The sequence below is a fragment of the Giraffa tippelskirchi genome, chromosome 6 (assembly GCF_054371585.1).
Source record: "Giraffa tippelskirchi isolate mGirTip1 chromosome 6, T2T-mGirTip1v1.2.pri, whole genome shotgun sequence".
NCBI classification, from domain to species: domain Eukaryota; kingdom Metazoa; phylum Chordata; class Mammalia; order Artiodactyla; family Giraffidae; genus Giraffa; species Giraffa tippelskirchi.
Window position 1 is genome coordinate 53764202 of NC_137280.1, and position 9721 is coordinate 53773922.

The window sequence follows — 9721 nt, forward strand, 5'->3', positions numbered from 1 at the left end:
CATCTTTAGTTCTGACTTCCTTTGGGGAAACTTAAGCACTATGGCTGGAGAAAGTGGTTAGGATTTGGCATGTAGGAGTGGAAATCAACTTGTGTGTGCTTTCATTGTTAGAGGAGCTCTCTGTTGCCTTGGAAACCACAGTCTATGTGGAAGGAGCAGTATATTCTGTGGGTGAATGATAGAGCACTCAGGTATGCTCTGTGTAAACATTGTGCATCTGTGTGAAAAAACGTTGGCCAAGCCTTGCTGGCAGTAGGGCCAGAACTGGGTTTTGGTATGTCACATGTCTGTTAAAGGATATTTGTAAAACGTTTCTTGGGCAGAGAAAATATTACAAGGAATATAACTCTGTGAGTTTTCCTTTGACTCCATGCCTCCATGCCTCACAGAAAGTAGAGCCAAAAGAAGTAAAGTGGCCCAAAACCTAAGCCACATACAAGCATACCTCAGAGACAGTGTGGATTCGGTTTCAGACCACCTCAATAAAGAGAATATTGCTATAAAGCGAGTCGCACAAAATTTTTGGCTTCCCAGTGCACATAAAAGTTGTGTTTACACCATACTGTAGTCTACTGAGTGTGCAATAGCATTATTTCTCAAAAAAACAACGTGCATATCTTAATGGAAAAAAAAAACTTTCTTACTAGAAAAAAGCAGAGGGATGGAAAAGAGGAAGAAGCTAAAGAAGAATGTGATTTCAGGTAAACACCCAGACTCAGCTTGATCCTACAGAGGAACTCTTGGTGTAAAGGATGCTTCAGAGTCTGTATTGACTGAGGCAAAGGCTTCTGTATTCTGGTACCTGTTCAATGTTAGCTAAGGCTGCCCAGAGTATATAAACTTTCAGGCACTTCCCTGCCTCCCATGTCCTGAAAAGAGCTGTGGATGCTGTGTTAGCAGAAAAAGTGCACAGACATGAAGAGTAGGCAGGAAGGTCAAAGAGGCCCCCAGGAATCTAGGCAAAGCACTGACAGAGTCTCCTCCACCCATCTGACAACTGAAATTCCCAGATACTCCTGTTTGCTTAAACTTCCATGCTGCTGCTCCACTAAAATACCTTGTCCTGTTATCTACCCCCTGTCGTCCACTCGATCAGCCCCTGTCCATGTCCCAAGATGCTTTTCAATTCTCCTTTTGATTTCTTCTTTGGCCCATTGACTGTTCAGTAGTATGTGGTTGGTTTTCACATATTTGTGAATTTTTCAGTTTTCATTCTGCTTTTGATTTCTAGTTTCACTCCATTGATGTTAGAAAAGATAATTGGTATGATTTCAGTCTAATTTCTGAAGACTTGCTTTGTGACCTAACATGTCCTGGAGAATATTCAGCATAAACTTGAAAAAAATGCATAATCTGCTGCTGTCGAATGGAAGTTTCTATCTGTTCAGTCCATTGGTCTTTAGTGGTGTTCAAGTTTGCTGTTCCTGTGTTGATTTCTGTCTGAAAGTCCTATCCATTGTTGCTAGTAGGGTATTGAGTCTACTATTACTGTATTGCTGTCTATTTACCCCTTCGGTTCTATCAATGTTTGCTTTATATATTGGGGTGCTTTGATATTGGATACATGTATATTTATAATTGTTATATCTTCATGATTAATACTTTAAGCATCACATACTATTCTTTCTTGTCTCTTGTGACAGTTTTAGACTTAAAGTACTCCCCTCTCTAGGGAGAAGCTGGGAGCTTCGCTTCTTTCTTACCTATTTGCTTTGCACTGAACTGTTACCCCGTTTCGATTCCTGGGTCAGAAAGACCCACTGGAGAAGGGATAGACTAGCCACTCCAGTATTCTTGGGCTTCTCTTGTGGCTCAGCTGGTAAAGAATCTGCCTGCAATGCAGGAGACCTGGGTTTGATCCCTGGGTTGGGAAGATTCCCCTGGAGAAGGGAAAGGCTACCCATTCCAGTATTCTGGCCTGGAGAATATATAGTCCATGGGGTTGCAAAGAGTTGGACACGACTGAGAGACTTTCACTTTTCACTTGTTGTGGGGGCTGGGGGCTTCCCATATGTGATTTAATTAAGAACTTCCAAATAGTCATGTTTTGCTACCTAAAAATATTCTTTAAAAATTCAATACAGTATGATAATATTTGCACCTCTTCAACTGAAAGTAGGATCTTTTCTAGTCTGTAGAAATCCTTGACAAAATGCAATTAATGCTTGATTTCTTTTCAAGTGTGTTCTTCTGTGAAGGATGACACTATCTGTACATGCTCCAAAGTTGAAAATTCACTTTCTTGCAGTTAAGTATTAGGCTAATGTCTTTCAATGGCTCTAAGTGAGGGCAGGTAAAAATATGCATGTGTGTGTTTGTGTGGAGTGTGTATGTGAAATTTCTCGGTTGTCCTGATCACAAGGGAATTTTATTGGCATTTAGTGAGTAAGATTCATATACGGAAAATTGTAAAAAGTTTCTCCAAATGCTACCAGCCTACTGCCAAGCATGTGCATGCTAAGTTGCTTCAGTCTTGTTCAACTCTTTGTGACCCTTTGGACTGTAGCCCATCAGGCTTCTCTAGCCATGGGATTCTCCAGGCAAGAATACTGGAGTGGGTTGCCATGACCTCCTCAAGGGGATCTTCCTGACTTAGGGAATGAATTTATGTCTCTTATGTCTCCTGCATTGGCAGGTGGCTTCTTTACCACTAGAGTCACCTGGGAAGCCCCACCTCATGCCATAACCCCTTATAAACAGAGCTCTTTGAAGTAGCAGACCAGCCAGCCTGTGATGACAGCAAAGAGTAGAGACTAAATGCAAATAAGGAGCACAGGTGTTGAACTCAAGGATTTAGATAAAAGCCCTATTTTGTCACTAACTGTGATGTGTTACTTGGACCAAGTCTCTCATCCTCCCTAAATCTCTGTTCCATTACCTATAATGGGGTCATTAATACAAAGTTAACAGAATCAAGCTGAAGAGTAAAGGACATTGTACGTAAGACATATGGTAGGCATTTGAAAAGGTACATGCTTCTTTCCCCTGTTTTTTCTGGGAGAATCAGCCTTGAATCACTTTTTTATAAGCTTCTGTGCCCAATTGTTTAAGAATAGGAGAACGGCCCCATTGTTCTCAAAGTACTTCAAGTACTTATCTGCTTGAATACAAAGTGTATTTAATCTACTAGTCTCTGTCCTTACTGCTGGGAAGCTAATAGTTATTTATTATTGAGAAAAGTAGAAAGCTTTTAGTTCAGATGCACAGATGGTATAACAAACAGGGAAATCATAGCTATGATGTGGGTAGAAAAAAAAAAGAGCCTTAAATCAGGAAGAAGGCTACACACTGAAGTGCCTAGAGTTTAGCACTTTCTCAAAATGAAGCTCATGATGATGTTTCCTGAGTGATCAAGTAAGGAAAAATATTGGATGACACCCCTTATTCTCAGAATTTAGAAAGAAATGATTAAATGAACTTATTTAAAAAACAGAAACAGACTCACGGACTTAGAGAATGAATTTATGGTTGCCTGAAGGGAAGGATGGGGGGAAGGGATATTTAGGGAATTTGAGATGGACATGTACGCACTACTGTACTTAAAATGGATAACCAACAAGGACCTACTGTATAACACAGGGAACTCTGATCCATGTTATATGGCAACCTGAATAGGAGGGGAGCTAGGGGGAGAATGGATACATGTATATGTATGGCTGAGTTCCTTTTCTGTTCCCCTGAAACTATCACAATGTTGTTAATCAGCTATACCCCAATAAAAAATAAAAAGTTTAAAAAAAGAAGAACATCAAACTATAATCTATACACTGTATCTAACAATGTAGAAGAAAATGGCAACCCTCTCCAGCATTCTTGCCTGGAATATTCCATAGACAGAGGAGCCTGGCAGGCTACAGCCCATGGGGTTGCAAAGAGTCAGACATGACCGAGAGGTGTCTAGTACACAGAGAGAGATATCTAACAAAGGCAAAGAAACTGTGTGGAAATTCTTTTTTATGCATCACTTGTTTTTTAATGAATTCTTGTTATTTGAAGAAAGAATGCTCAAACTACTGCACAATTGCACTCATCTCACATGCTAGTAAAGTAATGCTTAAGATTCTCCAAGCCAGGCTTCAGCAATACATGAACCGTGAACTTCTAGATGTTCAAGCTGGTTTTAGAAAAGACAGAGGAACCAGAGATCAAATTTCCAACTTCTGCTGGATCATCAAAAAAGCAAGAGAGTTCCAGAAAAACATCTGCCTCTGCTTTATTGACTATGCTGAAGCCTTTGACTGTGTGGATCACAATAAACTGTGGAAAATGCTGAAAGAGATGGGCATACCAGACCACCTGACCTGTCTCTTGAGAAACCTGTATGCAGGTCAGGAAGCAACAGTTAGAACTGGACATGGAACAACAGACTGGTTCCAAATAGGAAAAGGAATACGTCAAGGCTGTATATTGTCAGCCTGCTTATTTAACTTATATGCAGAGTACATCATGAGAAACGCTGGGCTGGAGGAAGCACAAGCTGGAATCAAGATTGCCAGGAGAAATATCAATTACCTCAGATGTGCAAATGACACAACCTTTATGGCAGGAAGTGAAAAACTAAAGAGCCTCTTGATGAAAGTGAAAGAAGAGAGTGAAAAAGTTGGCTTAAAGCTCAACATTCAGAAAACTAAGATCATGGCGTCTGGTCCCATCACTTCATGGCAAATAGATGGGGAAACAGTGGAAACAGAGACAGACTTTATTTTTCTGGGCTCCAAAATCACTGCAGATGGTGACTGCAGCCATGAAATTAAAAGACACTTACTCCTTGGAAGGAAAGTTGTGACCAACCTAGATAGCATATTAAAAAGCAGAGACATCACTTTGCCCACAAAGGTCCGTCTAGTCAAAGCTATTGTTTTTCCAGTGGTCATGTATGGATGTGAGAGTTGGACTATAAAGAAAGCTGAGAGCCGAAGAATTGCTTTTCAACTATGGTGTTGGAGAAGACTCTTGAGAGTCCCTTGGACTGCAAGGAGATCCAACCAGTCTATCCTAAAGGAGATCAGTCCTGGGTATTCAGTGGAAGGACTGATGCTGAAGATGAAGCTGCAATACTTTGGCCACCTGATGCAAAGAGCTGACTCATTTGAAAAGACTCTGATGCTGGGAAAGATTGAGGGCAGGAGGAGAAGGGGACGACAGAGGATGAGATGATTGGATGGCATCACTGACTAGATGGACATGGGTTTGGGTGGACTCCAGGAGCTGGTGATGGACAGGGAGGCCTGGCTTGCCGCGGTTCGTGGGGTTGCAAAGAGTTGGACATGACTGAGCAACTTAACTGAACTGACCTGAAGCATCCATTAATCTGGAGAGTCACCTATGTAAATGAACAATCTCTCGATAGGAACAGATCAAAGCAGCATTTTATTTATTGTTTAACAAAAGCAAAAAAAAAAAAGACAGCAATATCAGGGAACTTGTGCATTGCTTCTGTAGTCAATGATTCTATATGATGCATTTACATAGTGAAATACAGCACTGAATGACAAAGTCTAAAATATTGCAGTTAAATCCAATAAATCCTACAAAACCAAATACAAAGAAAAATAAAGATGACTGCTAATCCTGAAGATAAAGAAATTACAAATGTGAATAAAAGAATCTGAATCATGACCTCCTCTCTTTCAGAAAAGCAAAGATGAAATGCAAAACACCCCACAAGATTTGAGTTGGTAGTTCAAAAGAACTGGCTGACCATCAAAGTTTAACCTAGAAAATGAGAAAGGACTATTTTCCCCAGATATCAAGAATACTTGAGGAATATTTCCAAACAATTTTCCAGGATAAAAGGAAGAAATTGTCCCAACAAACTAAAATCCAGGCCAGATGGCCTCACCGCTAAACTCCAACAAATGTTTAAAGAAGAATTAATGCCAAGCCTTCTCAACCAATTCCAAAAAACATAAGAGGGGATGCATCTTAACTCATCCTATGAAGTCAATGACCAGAGGAAGACAGAGCTAAAGCCAGAGGAAGACACCACAAATAATGACACTATAGATTGATCTCCCTTACAGATATTGATGTGAAAGTCCTCAACAAATTACTGGCAAACTAAATCCAACAGCATATCAAGAAGATTATATGCTGTGACCTATGGGGTTGATCCCAGGAATGCAAAAATAAAAATATCAATGTATGTAATATTAATACAACACATTAATAGAATAAAGAAGCAGACCACACGATCATATCAACTGACACAGAAAAAGCATTTGACAATATCTAAGACCCTTTCGCAATACGAACACCCAGAAAACTGGAAATAGAGGAAACTTTTCAACATGATAAAAGGCATTAATTAAACACCCACAGCTAACATCGTACTCAGTGGTGTAAGTATGAAAACTTTTCGTCTAAGATCGAGAACAAGACAAAGATGCCCAATTTCACCACTGCTATTCAAAATTCTGCTGAAAGCTCTATCCAGACCAATTAGGAAAGAAAAATCGATAAAAGGCATCATAATTGGAAAGGAAGAAGTACAGCTGTCTCTACTCACAGAAGACATGATCCTATACATAGAAAATTCAAGAAATTCACAGAAAAAATTACTCAAGCCAATAAATTCAGCAAAATTACACACTACAAGATCAGCTGTGTTTCTATACACCAACAGGGGGCAATCTGAAAAGTATATTGAGAAAACATTTCTATTTACAATAGCATCCAAAAGAATAAAATACCTAGAATGAATTTAACCAAGAAAATGAAAGACTGATACACAAAAAACTGCAAAACATTGTTCAAAAAAAAAAGTAGATTTAAATATGATGGAAAGACAGCCTGTGTTCGTGGACCGGGAAACTTAATATTGTTAAGAGAGCAGTAATACCCAAAGTAATTTAAAGATTCATTGCATTCCTTATCAAAATTCTAATGACCTTTTTTACAGATATGGAAAATCTGATCTTCAGATTCATAGGGAATTGCAAGAGGCTTCTCTGGTAGCTCAGATGGTAAAGAATCTGCCTGCAATGCAGGTAACCTGGGGTTTTATCACTAGGTCGGGAAGATCCCCTGGAAGAGGGCATGACAATCCATTCCAAAATTCTTGCTAGGAGAGTCCCACAGACAGAGGGGCCTGGTGGGCTTCAGTCCATGGAGTTGTAAAGAGTCGGACATGACTGAGCATGCATGCACTGAATAGGCAAAACAATATTGAAAAAGAACAACAAATTTGAAGGACTCAAACTTCACAGTTTCAAACTTACTACAAAGTACAATCACTGAGGAAGTAGTAAAAGATATATAAGTCAGTGGAATAGAATTTTGAGTCCAGAAATAAATCCATCCCTCTATATTCAATTGATTTTTTACAAGAGTGCCAAGACTACTCCATGGGGAAAGAATAGACTTTTCAACGAACGGTGTTAAGACAACTGGATATTCACATGCAAAAGACTGAACACCTACCGTACACTGTGTATAAAAGTTAACTGAAAATGAGTCAATGACTTAAACATAAAGGCTAAGACCATACATGGTGCAGTGGTAAAGAATCTGCCTGCCAATGTAAGAGATGCAAGAGATGCAAGTTCAATCTCTAAGTCAGGAAGATCCCCTGGAGTAGGAAATAGCAACCTACTCCAGTATTCTTGCCTGGGAAATCCCATGGACAGAGGAGCCATGGAGTCACAAAGATTTGAACATGACTGAGCATGCAGCACACAAGACCATAAAACATAGGAGAAAACATAGAAGTCAATCATTATTAATATAGCTTTGGCAAGGGTTTTGGGGACATGCTAACAAAAACACAAACAAGAAAAGAATAATCACATAAATTGGACTTCATCAAATTTTGGTACATCAAAACATACAATCAATAAAATGAAAAGACAACCTATAGAATGGGGGAAAATTATGTATCTAAAAAACCTAATACCCAGAATATAAAAGGAACTCTTACAACTCAAGAACAAAAGACCAAACTCAATTTAAAAATGAGCAAAGAGTTTGAATAGGCATTTCTCCAGGGAAGACATGTAAATGAACCACAGACACATGAAAAGATACTCAATATCATTAGTCATTAGGGAAATGCAAATCAAAACCACAATGAGATACCACCTCATATCCACTAACATGGCTAATTTCTTAATCAGAAAATATAAGCGTAGCGAAGATGTGAAGAACTTGAAATTCTTGTACTTCAATGGTGGAAATATAAACTGGTTCAGCTGCTGTGGAAAATAATTTGGCATTTTCTCAAATGATTAAGCATAGAATTACCATATGACACAGTTATAAGTATATACAGTTATAAGTATACACAGTTTTAAGTATATATCAACAAAAAATGAAAACAAGTACTCAAATACATGTACATGCATGTTCTTAGAGGCACCATTGTCATAGCCAAATGTCTATCAATGGATGAGCAAATAAACTGCATTATATACAGATGATGGAATGTTATTCAGCCATCTTTTCAGGAAATGTTCCCTTGGTATCTCTAATTTTCTTGAAGGGACCTCTAGTCTTTCCCATTCTATCATTTTCCTCTGTTTTTTTGAGGAGGGCTTTCTTATCTCTCCTTGCTCTTCTTTGGAACTCTGCAATTAGATGGAAATATCTTTCCTTTTCTCCTTTGCCTTTCACTTCTCTTCTTTTCTCAGCTTTTGTAAGGCCTCCTCAGACAACAATTTTGCCTTTTTGCACTTCTTTTTCTTGGGGATGATCTTGATCCCTGCCTTCCGTACAATGTCACAAACCTCCGTCATGGTTCTTCAGGCACTCTATCCGATCTAATCCCTTGAATCTATTTGTCATTTCCACTGTATAACCTTAAAGGATTTGATTTAGGTCATACCTGAATGGTCTAGTAGTTTTCCTTACTTTCTTCAATTTAAGTCTGAATTTTGCAATAAGGAGTTCATGATCAGAGCCACAGTTAGATCCTTGTCTTGTTTCTACTGACTCTATGGACCTTCTCCATCTTTGGCTGTGAAGAATATAGTCAATCTGATTTCAGTATTGACCATCTGGTGATGTCCATGTGTAGTTGTCTCTTGTGTAGTTGGAAGAGGGTGTTTGTTATGACCAGTGTGTTTTCTTGGCAAAATTCTGTTAGAATTTGCCTTGCTTCATTTCGTACTCAAGGCCAAACTTGCCTGTTATTCCAGGTATCTCTTGACTTCCTGCTTTTGCTTTCCAGTCCTCTATGATGAAAAGGACATCTTTTTATGGTGTTAGTTCTAGAAGGTCATCTAGGTCATCATAGAACCAATCAACTTCAGCTTCTTAGACATTAGTGATTGGGGAATAGATTTGGACTACTGTAATGTTGAATGGTTTGCCTTGGAAATGAGAAGAGATCATTTTGTCATTTTTGAGATTGCACCCAAGTACAGCATTTCAGACTCTTTACTGTATTTTATGCAAAGATGGGCACAATAAAGGACAAAAAAGGTGTGGATCTAACAGAAGCAAAAGATATTAAGAAGAGATGGGAACAACACACAGAACGATACAAAAAAGATCTTAATGACCCAGACAACCATGATGGTGTGATAACTCACCTAGAGCCAGACATCCTGGAATGCAAAGTCAAGTGGGCCATAGGAAGCATCACTATGAACAAAGTTAGTGAAGGTGATGGAATTCCAGCTGAACTAGTTCAAATCCTAAATGATGATGCTGTGAAAGTGCTCCACTCAATATGCCAGCAAATTTGGAAAACTAAGCAGTGGCCACAGGACTGGAAAAGGTC

General features: G+C 39.0%; 1 long non-coding RNA gene across 1 annotated transcript; it reads right to left on the reverse strand.

Annotated features, from left to right (window-relative positions):
- Window positions 1–5350: 5350 nt before the first annotated feature.
- On the reverse strand, window positions 5351–9123 carry LOC145509442 (uncharacterized). Its single transcript, XR_014056090.1, has 2 exons — window positions 8822–9123; window positions 5351–8192 (listed from the first exon to the last, which is right to left on the reverse strand). It is a non-coding gene; the product is annotated as an uncharacterized LOC145509442 (long non-coding RNA).
- Between the last annotated feature and the right edge of the window lie 598 nt (window positions 9124–9721).